Source organism: Acomys russatus, chromosome 10 (assembly GCF_903995435.1).
Source record: "Acomys russatus chromosome 10, mAcoRus1.1, whole genome shotgun sequence".
Classification (NCBI taxonomy): Eukaryota; Metazoa; Chordata; class Mammalia; order Rodentia; family Muridae; genus Acomys; species Acomys russatus.
In genome coordinates this window covers 61,731,810-61,747,978 of record NC_067146.1, presented here as the reverse complement: position 1 = coordinate 61,747,978, position 16,169 = coordinate 61,731,810, and positions in this window count along the sequence as shown.

Sequence of the window (16,169 nt, the reverse complement as noted above, 5' to 3'; positions counted from 1 at the left end):
GGTGGGAGGGAGGAACTAGGAGGAGAAGAGGGAAGGGACTATGATCAGGATGTAAAGTGAATATATAAATAAAAATTGCTTTCCTTTAATTCCAGAAACAGAAGTTTCCAAATGGATAGCAATAGAAAGATATCACAAGAAGACTAAATGATATATTCACAACTGATCATAGACCAGTGAATTCCATATATCACATGCATAGTACTTATAAATTTTCTTTTTTAATATATATTTTATTAATTTATCCATATTGCATCTCAATTGTTATTCTATCCCCTATATCCTCTATTCCTCCCTCCACCCACTTTCCCCCTACTCCCCTCCCCAGTGACTATGACTGAGGGGGACTTCCTCCCCCTGTATATGCTCATAGGGTATTAAGTCTCTTCTTGGTAACCTGCTGTCCTTCCTCTGAGTCCACCAGGCCTCCCCATCCAGAGGAAATGGTCAAATATGGGGCACCAGAGTTTGTGTAAAAGTCATTCCCCACTCTCCTTTCAATGGTGGAGAATGCCCTTTCCATTGGCTAGATCTGAGTAGGGGTTTGAAGTTTACTGCACGTATTGTCCTTGGTTAGTGCCATAGATTGAGCAGGACCCCCAGGCCCAGATCTGCCTGTCATAATGTTCTACTTGTAGGTTTCTAGGACCCTCTAGATCCTTCTATTTCCCCATTCTCCCATGCTTCTCTCACCTAAAGTCCCAATAGGATATCCTCTCCTCTGACCCACTTTCCTGGTAACTATCATGGGACATGCCCCTTGGCCAAGTGTCCAGATATAAGTGAGTATATACCATTTGACTCTTTCTGCTTCTGGGTGAACTCACTCATTATGATCATTTCTAGTTCAATTCATTTGTCCACAAATTTCGGGAATTCCTTGTTTTTAATAGCTGAGTAGTATTCCACAGTGCAAATGTACCACACATTCTTTATCCATTCTTCCACTGAGGGACACTTAGGCTGTTTCTATGTTCTGGTTATTATGAATAAGGCTGCTATGAACATGGTTGAGCAAATTTTCTTGTTGTGTGCTGGAGCATCTTCTGGGTATATTCCAAGGAGTGGAATAGCTGGGTTTGGGGGAAGCCCTATCATCATTGATTCTAATTATTCATTTTATTTTGAAATACAGCAACTAGCTTCACAGTATGTCTTATATAATGATATGCTTCATCTCATTCTTATTTGATAATTACATTGTTTTCTCATTGTGTCCTAGGCATCATTCTTTCCCATGTGATGGGAGATGGCGGTCTCTATAGTTCTTGAATATCATCTTTTTACCACAATGTATTATGAGTTGTACTTGGTGGACCCATTTTTTGTATGGTATACATATGATTTTCCCCCAACCTTAATTTTTATATGCCCAAAAGTAGAAAATGTTCATGTAACAAAAGCAATGCATAAAAGGTATGTATTGCACTTCAAATTATGCATTATTAGTCATTTGTCTAATACTCAAACATGGTAATTACCAAATTTATTTTCCAAAATAAAATCTTGGTGGAGAGTCGGGTGGTGGTGGTGTCAAGCTCTGCCCTTATTACTGGAATTGATACCAGGTATTTTACACATACATAACAATATTGTACTAAGTTGAACTACATTATATTAGTATTTTCAGAATGAAATTAACAACTGTTAACAATTTTATATGAAACAAAACAGTTACATTCTTACTAATATGAATTAAATATGTGTTATTACAAAATTTTTTTCATTTTTCTGTTTTTAATCTATATTTTATGATATAATGGGACACAGCTAGGTAATTGGAGATGACTATGACCTTATTGGTCTTTTAAACAGCTACAATTGATACTCAATTGGATTGAGATAATGAAGTTATATTTCAATCAATATATACAAAATACATCTGGCTAAGCAAATAAAAAGTAAAGGGAGGGGAGTATCATGGGACCAAGTAAAACCACCATTCATTAAGAAAGATGAGCAACTAACTATTCAACAGACTGTAGTGAGTTCATATCTTTAGGCAATTATTCCCTATTCTATAATTAAGCTTACATAAGTTAAAGAAATTACATTTTGCAACTTTGTTGGCTAAACCATATATGATTTTAAAATTAATTTTGTACACAGAGCTAGGAAATAATAAAACATGGTGGGAATCATTTATAGCAATGTATGATGTTTATGATGCCTTAGAATAGTTTGCTTTTATAGAGAACATGTAGGCTCATTTTCTTGGATGTAAGTTAAGCACATAATGTATAGATGCAGACATGTTTATAAGCAAGAGCATCTGGGCATTCTGTAACTTGATAGTTATATAAAGGAAATGTATGAGCCACAACATTTAAAAGTAGTTTTCACACAGGAGTTAAACTGTAGTGTTTACTTACTATAGAGGATAGTTACTCTTTTATTGATAGAGAGAGAAATAAATTGTGAAGAGATGGTTTTTAATACATTCCAGGTCTAGAAAGAAATGTAATGTACAATTCAAACTAAATGAAACATGTAAGCATATTCTTAAATCTATTTTATTGGGTTTGTATACCTCTCCCTCTCTTCTAAACCTTCAACACCAAGTAGGAGAAGAAGAAAGCTAGAGGAGAAAGGGGACATGGTCTTCTATAGGCTACTTCCTGCTAAATAGAATTGTTCTTGGAGCAAGTCTAATCTTCATCCTCTGAATATCCAGTAGTCCAGTATACCAACAAATCATCAATAGCAAAGGGAACATCAAACACAGCAGCAAGAGGAATCAGCAGCAGATGAGGCAACAGCAGAAAGAACAGCTGCCACCATAAGCCCTCTCAGGGCTCTTCCATTTATACCTTTTCAAGATTTCCCAGAATTAAACTATTTGTACCTGGCACAAATCACAACCCTGCCAGAGCATGAGACACATTATAGTTAGGTGGTCTGGACAACCTGAAGCAGCCCCATATTGCACATCTGGGAGTAAAACAAAGACATAGTCGCATAACATAAAGAAATCAAAATTCTCACTATAGAAACCCTGCTCATTTTTCTTTCAAAATATGTAATAAATGTGCAATGCTAAAGTCAATGAGCAGTACATGCTTTCTATTGGCTTCACAATCACAGTAAATTGATATTTAAACTTAGTAAGTTGGGACAATGTGCTACTTTTTATTTGACTTTATTTTTCTGTCTATATTAATTTTTGAAGAATATTTAGGTGACATTGACTCATAGCAAACTTCTTGTTCTTCTGATCCTTACAATCTCCTTACCTTTTCTACTCAAATATTCTCTAGGGTGCATGAGTTGTTTGGAAAATGTACACACTGGGATTGAGACTGGGCTTGGCAGCGCTGTGTTTTGACTGTTATTTTTTTGTAATGGTCTTCTGTCACAAAGAGAAGTTTCCCTTATGAGGGTGAATACTACACTTACTCATGGGTCTAGAAGGACAAATACTTCAAATGTAGATGGATTTTATAATGGTTTAGTAAAGTGATTATTGTGAATTCTCCTCCCAAATCCATAATTAATATTTCACTCACCATAGGTAGTTAGTTGGTTTTATAATACAAAGCATGGTTTCTTGATAAGAAGGTATTAAGTCCAATTAGGGAGCTGTTTATTACTGTCAAGGTATGTTTTATACCACGGCATCCTTAGGACTACTGTGCTGTGATGGTCATTGTGTGGTCCACTGGCATCATATCTTGTTGGAGGCTTTCATAGTAATCTCTGGTATCATGAAAGCAATGCATCATGGAAGAGGTGTCCAAGGCAGTTCTAACTCATGGACCATTATGGCCTGTGTCTGAGAAGTGTATTATCTTCAGCAATAGGTACTTATATTTCACCTCTGAAGGGCCACCAAAGTCAAGAGCAATAGTCTATAATGTTTGGGGACTCTCTTAGACAACTCTCAACAGCAACAACAACAATTCAAAGATAGCTTCTCATGCTTGGTGTTGGGATTTTTGTTAGGTGATCTTTGGCTCTTAGAAAAACATTGTCAACCCAGACTGGAAAATTTCACTTAAACTGTATGTGCATATTTATACGAAGCATGTATGTGCTCTGTCGGGTTTTAATAGATAATTAATTGCATGATTCCTTTTGTTTTATTCAGATATCCTTAGCATGATTTTTCATGCCTTTCTCATTATTTTATATATATTTCCATCATAGTCTCTAAGTAGAGCCCCCTATTTTGTATTTCTTTGATCAGATCACTTATACCCTGTGATTAGCCGCTTGATTTCTCCTCAACACCCAACCTAGCAATGATCTCTTTTAGTTTCCTGGTTTCTGCAGTTACTTCAGGTTGTGCACTGACATCTGAAGATTTGGAGATGAAGATGAGAGAGAACATGTCATTTTTGTCATTCTTAATCTGAGTTATCTCAGTCAACATGATCTTTTTTAGAAATATTCATTTATCTGCAAAATTCATAGTTTTGTTTTACTTTACAGCTGAAAAGTATAGTATATTTGTGGCACATTTTAACTATTTATCTATCTATCAGTTAAGGGATACCTAGGTTTGAGAAGTTGGTTTTTATTTTTTTTCCTAGCTATTGTTGTTAATGAATGATAGATACATGGAGTGTCTTTCAGGAATGTAAAAGCTGCATCCATAAAGTCTCACAAGCATGACTCCCCAAACATGAGCTGAACAAGAACAGCAGTGGCGGTAGACATGCAATATGCTGTGGGTAAAAGCCCAGGAAGCCTCAACACTACGTAATGAGCTGCAGGCAATGCTGAAAGTGAGAGAAAGAGTCTTTCTCATAAAAGACCACATCAACTTATCATTCAGCACGCAATGGTCTCCCTTGAAAACAGATGTACAAGTAACATTATAGAGACTGAGTAGCCTGTATATATATACTTACACACACATACACATAGTAAACATGAATTTGGCAGAAAGCAAGGAAGGGTAAATGGGAGAATTTGAATGGAGAAAAGAGGAGGAATAAATTACATAATTATGTTATTATCTCAAAAATAATTTCAAAATGAATAGATAGATAAGTGACAGATATGCATGCTGAAATCCACTTGGAGAAGATCTTCACGGGTAGATGAGTAAGCCCTTGGAACAGCTACTTCTTCATAAAACAGCAAGAATGCTTTTGAAATGTCAAATCATCTAAAGAACTCTGAAAATGCATCGTATATGTGGTTTAACATTAAAGACATTATTCATAGGAGTAGATGAGTGGAAAGGAAGAGGTTTGGATGCAGAGATAGACCAATTTTTACATCCCTCACTGCACACTAGCCTTGGCAAATAATCTAGCCTTGTCAGCTAGGGAGTTAGCAGACACTAGAAGAGAAAAAGTGGTTTTAAAATTCTTTGTGAAGTTTGTATTAGAGTCACCACAGTTTATCTAGAAAATTAGTTGTCAAGAACTGGATGCTCAGGGTAAAAATGAAGATGTTAACTTCATTTCTCTTAGAGATTTTTTTTGAGGGCCACAATCTAAAATATGTAACTTTTTTGAATTACTATTTAGAAAGTGTTTAATATCTCACCTGCTTGAAGGAACAACAACTTAGAACACATTAAACAGGAAAAGACGAACAAACCTAAGACTTTTGGAGTTAATAGCATATTCATGAATATCCAGATGATGATACACCGCCTGCTCAGGGCTGTGTATTAGACACAGAATTTCACTTGAGACTCAGTCTCTCCACTCTGAGCTTGCAGTTCTGATATGGAGAAAATGAGAGATAAACAAGTGTGGCCCATCACTTTCAGGGCCCTGAAAGCAAACTCCAGCACCAGGAAAGAACTCTGCTGTGACATGGAGAGTTTAAACATCTAAAAAAATTGTTACCTAGCCATTACTTAAAAATGAGCCCAAAACACCAAGACATTACTGGTAAAATAAAACAAAAGAAACAAAACATATTTTTTAAAGTAAGGAACAAATTCAAATTGATAACAAGGATTCTAATTCCCAGAGTTGCTAATGCTATTTTACTTAAATATATGCTTTTCAATATAATATACCCTTTCTCTGATGCAGAGAAATACATATATATATGTATGTATGTATGTATATATATATGTATATATATATATATATATATATATATATATATATATATATATAGAGAGAGAGAGAGAGAGAGAGAGAGAGAGAATATTTTGCCTGGGTAGTCAGATTTACATCAATTAGTATAAATATACTAAAAGAGTAAAAGGAAATTATGTCTAAGAATTAAAGAAAAACATACAGAAAATGTCCTGCAAATAGAGTATTCATCAAACATAGGCCTAATTTTAAATAGCAATAGAAAAACACTATGAATGCATAATTGTGATACACTGGAGAATTATCCAAGAAAATTGCCTTTTAATATATGATAAAAGAAGTAAAATGAACTTGAATACATTAGAAAGTACCAATTCAGCAAAGAATAGGTAATAAGAAAAGAATAGTCAATCAAACATTTGAGATATACTAAAGAATAAATGTAACTGAAAAGAAATCAGTAGAGAATACAAACAAAAGATTTGCACTTAGACAAAATGGCTCAGTGAAATTGGATTGGCCAAATGAAATTTTCTGATAAATGGAAAAAGTGAGGAAGAAAGGGCAACAGGCTGATTTCTGTGAAATCTTATCAAATGTGTCAGTTTACACATAACTCTAGAGAGCAGGGAGAAAGCAGAGAAAGAAATGCTTGCGGATTTACAAAAGTATAATATGAAAGACTGCTACAATTCCATGCAAATCGTTTCCAGCATTCAAAGGACACTCTGTACTCCAGAAAGATAAATCTGAGATGCTGTTGCCCAGTCACATTGAAGTAGTGAAACTAATAAAAAATAGCCAGAACAGATCTTGAAGATAGTGAAAGAAGATAATTCATCACATATGAGAAAATCCCCAAAGATTAACAGCCAGTTCTTAATCAGAGAGTGAAGACAGAGTGGCAGTGCAGTGAAGGGTCTCCAAGAAAACAAAGTTCAGCAAGAATTTAGTCTCCAGAAATACCCTTGTTAAAGCTGGAGAGAAAATAAAAAATTCCTGGATGAACAAAAAGATGGAAAAAAATTTAGTAACAAATCTTTCTTTTCCAAATCTGTCCCCCCCCCCCAAAAAAAACCCAACTTGGATGATAACAATGAGTCAGTGGGTGTCATATAAACCTAGGCACCTGAGTTTAGAAGCCCCAGATACACACAAATCCAGATCCAGTAGTATGAACTATTACAGCAGAGTGGGGTTGTGTAGAGACAGCAGACTCCTCAGAAGCACATAGGCCAACTAGCCTTCAAAGAATAAGAGATCTTATTTCAAACATGATAGACTATGACAACTGCTTGATTTTCTTTCGTCCTCTGTTTGTACATGATGACAATGAGTGCCTGTACACACACACACAGATAACTGGTACACACTTACTACACACACACATGTTCAGAGACACACACATACATATACACACAGAGTCACACGTTTACAGATGCAAACCACATTTACATAAATATGTATGACACACCGAACACTAATTGATACCTGACAATTGCAGATATGAGTCTAGTGGTTAATTTTCAAATTAATTATAATTTTTTGCTTGTGTTATTGTGTGTAAAACTTTATGACTAACGAGTTCCAAGATGGCGGCACCAATGTCATACCGTGTTTGATAACAGGGACAGAAGTGACTGCACAGTGATCTAAAGAACAAACTGAGAAGTACAAAACACCAATGTTGGTATTTCCAAGGTAAGCAGGGTCCAAACTGTGTGGAGTATGGGTGAGTTGCACTTCTGGACCACCTTGGTAATTCACAGAAAAGTCCCAGGGTCCCTGCAAGTAGATGCTCAGTTTCCTAAGTCTAGCTACTCCCCTACAAGCATTGGTGCCTGTGCTCTCTGGGTATTGGACTGATCTGGAGACAACAAAACACCATTCACCATTGTCCTTCACCTGAGTAATTCAGCAGGGCCACCAGAGTGGCTCTCTGCTTCAATACCTTTCTGCCTGTTAGCCAGCACCCAGACCATCCCCACTAGGTCAGAAACAGCTAGCAAGGAGAGAGTGAATCCAGAAGAGGGGACTTGGGCTTGGAAACAAATTCCCGTTGTCATCACGCCCGATGAGGCTGCTGTGCCACTGGGATAATTCTCAGCCTGGAGATCTTTCTGCTTGCTTGCCAGTAGGGAGACCAACATAAGTCAGAAACAGGAAACAAGCAGAGACTAAGCCTGAGGTGAATTGGGTGCAGGTACAAAGTCCCATTGCTTCTTCCTCTCTCGCAGCACCCCACTCCCTTGCCTGGAGGAGGCTTGGTAGGCCTCTGGAGTAACTCCATACTCTGATATATTTCTGCCTGCTTGCCAGCAACCAGACTCCCCTAGGGGAGAAACAGTGAAAAAACAGAGACCGAACACAGAGGAGGAGACTTGGGTGAAAAACCAAAGTCCCATTGTCCTCCTCCCCAGAAGGACTGGCCTAGTGTAGATCTGTGCTCAAATATCTTTCTGCCTGCTCCTCAGCTGCCACACCATCCTGAGTCAGAAAAAGTAAGCAAGAAGAGATTGAAACGAGAGGAGATGACTTGAGTACAGACCAAAGCCCCATGTCTATAGCTACTCCTAAACTCAGGGACTATCAAGGACAACCAAATATGCTAACACCTTTGGTGTCTCTATACCACAAAGGAAAGAGGTCAGCATAAGAACACAAGCAAAAATTCCCAGGGATATTTGACCCCACTAGAAACTATCAGTCCTGCCTCTGCAAACTCAGGAGATACTATTGCACCTGACGTACATGAGAAAGATTTCAAATCTGAGGTTATTACAATGATAGAGTCCTCTGAAAGGAGGAAATAAATCCTTGAAACTAGAGCAGGAATACACAATGAAAGATATGAAAGAATTGAACAAAATGCTTCAAGAAATTAGTGAAAAACAGGAAACTATAATCAAACAGGAGAAGGAATTGAATAAAAAGAATCAAGACCTAAAAAGGGAGAGAGAAGCAATGAAGAAAACACAATCTGACATAATCCTAGAAATGGAAAGCCTAGATAAGCAGAAAGGATCTACAGACACATACATCACCAACAATTCAAGAAATGGAAGAAAGAATATCAGGGATAGAATATATAACTGAAGAAATTGATACAACAGTCAAAGAAAATGTTAAATCAAAAAGCGCCTGGCACAGAACATGCAACAGATCTGGGACACTATGAAGAGACCAAACTTAAGAATCATAAGGATAGAAGAAAAAGAAGACTCTGACTGCAAGGCTCAGAAAATATTTTCAACAAAATCATAGAAGAAAAATTTCCTAACCTAAAGAAAGACATGGCCATAAATATACAAGAAGCTTATCTAACTCCAAAAGGATTGAGCCAGAAAAGTAAATCCTCCTGACAAATAATAATCAAAACAATAAAAATACAGAACAAAGAAAGAATAGGAAAAGCTTCAAGAGAAAAAGGCCAAGTCACATATAAAGGCAAATCTATCCAAATTACACTTGAATTCTCAACAGAGACTATGAAGGCCAGAAGAGACTAGACAGATATTATGCAGTCATAAGAGACCACAGATGCCAACTCAGACTACTACACCCAGCAAAATTTTCAACCACCATAGATGGAGAAAACAAGATATTCCATGACAAAACCAAGTTTAATCAGTACCTAACCACAAATCCAGCCCTATAGAAGGAAAACTCCAACTCAAAACGGCCAAACTATACACAGGAAAACACAGGAAATAAATAACTCCTCATCTATAAATACAAAACACAAAAACATACACACTCTACCACCACCAACATCAAAACAAAAGGAACAACCCCTGGTCATTAATATCTCTTAACATCAATGACCTTAACTACTCAGTAAAAAGACACAGGCTAACAGAATGGATGCAAACAGGATCCATCATTCTGCTGTATACAACAAACAGACCTCAGCAATAAAGATAGGCATTATCTCAGTGTAAAGTGTTGGAAAACTGTATTTCAAGCAAATGGGCCCAAAAAGGAAGCTGAAGTAGCTACTCTAGTATCTGATAAAATAGATTTTCAACCAAAACTAATCAGAAGAGATGGGGAAGGTCACTACATCCTCATCAAAGGAAAAATATGCCAAGATGATGTCTCAATTTTGAACATCCATGCCCCAAATGCAGGAGCACCCACATTTGTAAAAGAAATGTTACTGAAGCTTAAGCCTCACATTTAACCCCACACATTAGTGGTGGGAGACTTTAATACACCTCTCTCCCCAATAGACAGATCAAGACAGAAACTACCAAAATTGAATCAAGGTCAGGCAAACAAATTAAATAGTCCTATATCTCCTAAGGAAATAGAAACAGTCATCAAAAGTCTCCCATCCAAAAAAGCCCTGGGCAGGATGAATTCAGTGAAATTTTCTACCAGACTTTCAAAGAGGACCTAATACCATTTCTCTCAAACTATTGCACAAAATAGAATCATAAAGAACATTAACAAACTCATTCTTTGAGACCACAATCACCTTCTAACTAAGCCACACAAAGACCCAATGAAGAAAGAGAATTTCAGACCAATTTCTCTTATGAACATAGATACAAAGACACTCGATAAAATGCTCGCAAATCAAATCAAATAAAACATCAAAAATATCATTCATGATGACTAAATAGACTTCATATCAGGCATGCAACAGTGGTTCAATATACAGAAATCAATCAATATAATCCACTATATAAACAAACTGAAAAAAATAAACACATGATCATATCCTTCAGTACTGAAAAAATTTGACAAAAAATCTAATACCCATTCATGTTTAATTTCTTGGAGAAATTAGGGATATGAGGCACACACTTAAACACAATTAGGGCAATATAGAGCAAGCCAATTGCCAATATCACACTTTATGGGGAGAAGCTTAAAACAATTCTACTGAAATCAGGGACAAAGCAGGGCTGTCCACTATCTCCATATCTCTTCACTACAGTCCTTGAAATCCTATCTAGCACAATAAGACATTTAAGGAGATCAAGGGGTAACAAATTCAAAACGAAGATGTCAAATTATCACTATTCATGGATGATATATAATATACATAACTGACCCCAAATAGTTTACCAAGGAACTCCTACAGCTGATATACACCTACAGCAACGTGGCTGAATAAAAAATCAACTCAAAAAACAACCAACCAAACAACCAAAAAACCCAGTAGCCCTTCTGTATACAAATAACAAATGGGCTGAGAAAAAAATTAGGGAAATTATACCCTTCTCAAAAGCCACAAATAATATAAAGTATCTTGGTGTAACTCTAATCAAGCAAGTGAAAGACTTGTATGAGAAGAAACTTCAAGTCTCTGAATAAAGAAATTGAAGAAGATATCAGAAGATGGAAAGCTCCCCCATGCTCATGGATTGGGAGGATCAACATAGTATAAACGGCCATCTTACCAAAATCAATGTACAGATTCAATGCAGTTCTCATCAAAACCCCTCACAGCTCTTTACAGATCTTGAAAGATTGATTTTCAAATTCATGCAGAAAACCCAAAAACTCCAAATAGCTAAAAAAAAATCCTATACAATAAAATATCTTCCAGAAGAATCTCCATCCAGGATCTCAAGCTGTATAATAAAAACAGCATTGTACTGGCATGGAAATAGGCTGGTTGATCAGTGAAATTGAATCAAAGACCCAGAAATAAACCCACATTCCTGCGGACACTTGATTTTTGACAAATTCATACAAGGAAAAATGACATGATCCTAAACAAAGGGTGCCGTCCTAAGAAGATGGCTATATGTAGATAAATACAAATAGACACATGTTCATCACAGTACACAAAACTGAAGTCTAAATGCATTGAAGATCTCAACATAAAACCAGACATACTAAATCTGTTAGAAAAAAAAAGGGGGAAGAGCCTTGAATTCATTGGTACAGGAGACATCTTCCTCAACAGAATACCAACAGCTCAGATTCTAAGGTCAACAATTAATAAAGTGGGTCCTTATGAAACTGAAAATCTTCCATAAGGCAAAAGACACTATCAACAGAGTAAAATGACAGCCTAGAGACAGGGAAAATATCTTCACCAACCTTACATCTTACAAACCGAATAACCCAATTAAAAAGATGGGGTACGGAGCTAAACAGAATTCTCAACAGAAGACTATCAAATGGCAGAGAAACACTTTAAAGAAAAGCTCAACATCCTTAGTCTTCAGGGAAATGCAAATCAAAACAACTCTGAGATTCCATCTTACATGTATCACAATGACAAAGTGCAAAAACTCAAGTGACAGCATATGCTGGAGAGATGTAGAGACAGGAGAACACTCCTCCATTGCTGGTGGAAGTGCAAACTTGTACAAACACTTGGGAAATCAATCTGGTATTTTCTCAGAATATTGGAAATAGTTCTACCTGAAGACCCAGCCATACCACTCCTGAGCGTATACCCAAAAATTTTCTCCACCAAAGCAAGGACATTTGCTCAACTATGTTCATAGCAGCTTAATTTGTAATAGCCAGAATCTGGAAAAAACCTAGATGTCCCTCACCTGAAGAATGGATAAAGAAATTATGGCACATCTACATAATGGAATACTACTCAGCTATTAAGAACAAGGAAATATTGAACTTTGCAGGCAAATGGATGGAACTAGAAATGATCATATTGAGTGTGGTAACCCAGACCCAGAAAGATACACATGGTATATACTCACTTACAAGTGGTTATTAGCCTAACATAGATGTCCTCTGAGAGATTCCACCCAGTGGGGGGACCTGGACAGATGCTGAGACTTGCAGTAAGACTCTGGGAGAAAAGTTGCCAATTATATACAAGAGTTGGGGGATCAAAGGTCCAGGAGGAAACAGAAGCTCCACAAGGAGACCATCAGGGCCTAAGGATCTGGACAAAAGAGTGTGCTACACGAACTGATGCACCAACCAAGGACAATGCATGCAGAGAACCAAGACCCCCCCCAATAGAAGTAGCCAATAGATCGCTAATTCTCCAGGGGAAGGGGTCTGCTGAACCTCTGACATGCACTCTGGCACTCAAAATTTGATCCCTGTCCCTAGACAAGATGGTCTAGCTAACACACAGAGGAGGATGTGGACTCTCCTAATGAAACCTTATAGACTGGTGGAGGTCTAGGGGAGGGGAATGGGCGGAGGAGGGAGGGAGGGTGGGACTGGGAAGATAGGAGGGAGGAGATAGCAGCCAGGATGTAGTGTGAATAGATTATAATAAATAAAAGATGCATTTAAAAGAAAAGGGTCAAAATGAAACAGACCTAAATGAAAGAGTGACTCCTAACTCAAGTCAGTCTATACTTACATAAATTCAAATTGCAGAACAAGCCAGTAACTTACATTGCTAATCTCACTACATGAGAATAGCTCTGAGACTAGCTGAGACATGAGTGTTTATGCATAGACAACGCTTCTCATTGGTTATAGAATCCCTGTGACTTATTTTTAGATGCCATTCTTCACATGGCATGAATGAAGATTTACAGATGTCTTTCTTCTGCTCATACAAAGAGGAGAGAATCAGCCTTAATCAGTCTGTGAATCCTGCACACCTCATAGATTTATAATGTTACGGCTGTATATTGTTTGTTAGAAATTATGTTTTCATAACAAAAGAACTGGGAACTGATACTGGATCAGACCTGACAGGAGTCACTCCTCTCAGAAAGCTTGGATGCAGGCAGAGTAGATGGCCAAACTCTGCCAAACATGGTAATCAAGTCCTCAATAGTTCCTGCTTCACAAATATACCTGCCAAATATAATGAGCCAGAAGGCTGAAGACAATGCTCCAAGGTTATAGAGAGTTTTGGGTGACTGTTCATACAGCAAACTGCTTCTGTCATTTTCTCATTTTGGAAGCTGCTCACTTGCACTTAATATTTACTTAGATATTTGATTTTATTCCATCCCAAGTCTCTGATGGGGTTGAAGACAATAGTTTAGTTTATAATTCAGCTTAGTTGTTTAGGGGCTAAGATGATTTTAGGTCTAGATAGAAGTTCTTAGGTTGATATTGACGAGGTATGGTAGATACTGATTTACATTTAGAGTTGTAGACTCACCAAATAGGAAAGATGCTTTCTCCAAGGTTGCCAAGTACAAAGAAGCAAAACAATGTGAATGTAACATTTAAATAACTCCTAATTGGTTTGTGGTCCTTTTTGCTTTATGTAGTTCATTGTGTATATGTGTAATATTATAAATGCATATGTAAAGGTGAAATAATAATAATAAAATAAAATAAACAAACATATAACATGTATTTTAATATGACACTTTGAAAAATTGATAGGATTGATCAAAGTGTGTATCTTGATATAATACTATGCAAGGCCCTAACTTTTAATCCCAATATCTAAATAAGTACACAAATAATAAAACCTTTATGACTAAACATTGTCTGTAACATTCTGAAAAAAATCTCTTAATAGTTGTATTTTGGTAAAACCAATAACTAACTGCTGCCTGCTGACATTCAAAAAGTACAGCTTCTGACAAAAGAACAGATAATATTATTGAGATGTTCGGACTTTACCTGCAGGATCAGCAGAATTGATTCAGACATCTCTGGCCTAAGAATCATTTCTTCTGTACCCATTAAAGGCCTAAAATTGTGTCTAAACTGTTCTAACTGCACTAACTTCTTGACATCGGTTACTTTACCCCTCACAGATGGGGATCAAAACCGACCACTGAGGACAAAGCTGATGCCAGCAATGGGAAATAACATAGAATGAAGTATCTGACAGTTAATAAACAATATCAGGAGATATTATGATTATCAGCTATACTATAAAGAGGTCACGCTGGGCATGGAAGCATTTGCCTCTGTCTTCACTAGACAAACAAACAAACAACAAAAACAGCTCTCACCTGAAAGGGACTAGAAGAAGAAAGTTTATTCTGGAACCACTTTGACTGACAGTGGCCTGAGAATACAGAATTAGGTTAACCTAACTTTCATGTTCCGACAGGAAAGTAGCTTTATCAACTGTTACAGCTGCACAGAACAGAGAATGTTACAAATCAAGGCCTGTTCAAGGTACACTGGTGGGTGCACGATAAAGGGAGGTGCAATGAGATAAGGAGAAACTGTTCTGTAGGCCCAAGATGCTATCTCATGCCATCCTCTGCTTCTGAGACAGTAGAGATTTAGTCAGCTCAGCCGATAGATTTCAAAATGTTTTTAATCTGTTAGTCACAGGATGTTAGTTCTGACGCAGAGGTTGGTAGGGAATTGGTGCTGGGTGTAGAACAGGGGTGGAGAGGAGGGTGACCTTAAAAGTAGCTCAAGGTAATTAGCCTCCTGATCTGGAACATTTCAATCTTTCCCCAGCACTGCAGTTCTACTCAGTCAGGAGTTTGATTCACAAATGTAAATGTCCTGCTAGTCAAAATGAATGCATTCTAGAGACAGCTGTGCTCAACTCCCTGAAAAAGATTCCAAGAATTTCCCCCAGAAACCACAGGCCAGAGAAAGAAAAAGTTGAAGTCTATGGGGACCACAAAAGGAAAAAGCTTCAGTCAGACGAGGAAATTCTCCCCTGGAGAAAGGTTTACAACTAACAGATGACCATGCAGAGCAGACTTGGAGCTGAGACAATGATGGGTGAGAGCGCACCATGCCAGACTGCTAAGTTATGCACATCTTTCCACTTCTGTTTGAGCCTTACCCTCATGTCAGGATCCAAAGATGAACAATTTGGTTATTTTCTTCACTATTAAAATGAGTTAAAGACATTATATATTAACTCAGTTGTATATGAAAAAATATACTATATACTATTAAGTATTTAAAGTTGTGTTGATGGACTTGTAACACAGAATTATGTTTATCGTTTAAAAAAAAAGACAAAGGAGATGAGGTTAGATAAGGTAAAGTTTTTACATATTGAATACATTTTATCTGCCTTAAAAAATATTGGGACCCTTTTCCTCCTACTGGATTGTCTTACCCGTTCTTGTGCCTGGTTTTATTCTTTCTTGTTGTGCCAAGTCTTGCTGTTGATGTCCTTGGGAGGCTTGCTTTTTTCTGAGTAGGGGGTAGGATGGGTGGTGGTGGGGAGAGCAGTGAGGAGTGGAGGGAGGGGAGGTGGTAGTCAGGATATGAATGAAGAATAAATGAAAACATTTAAAAGAATATCTTATTTTAGCT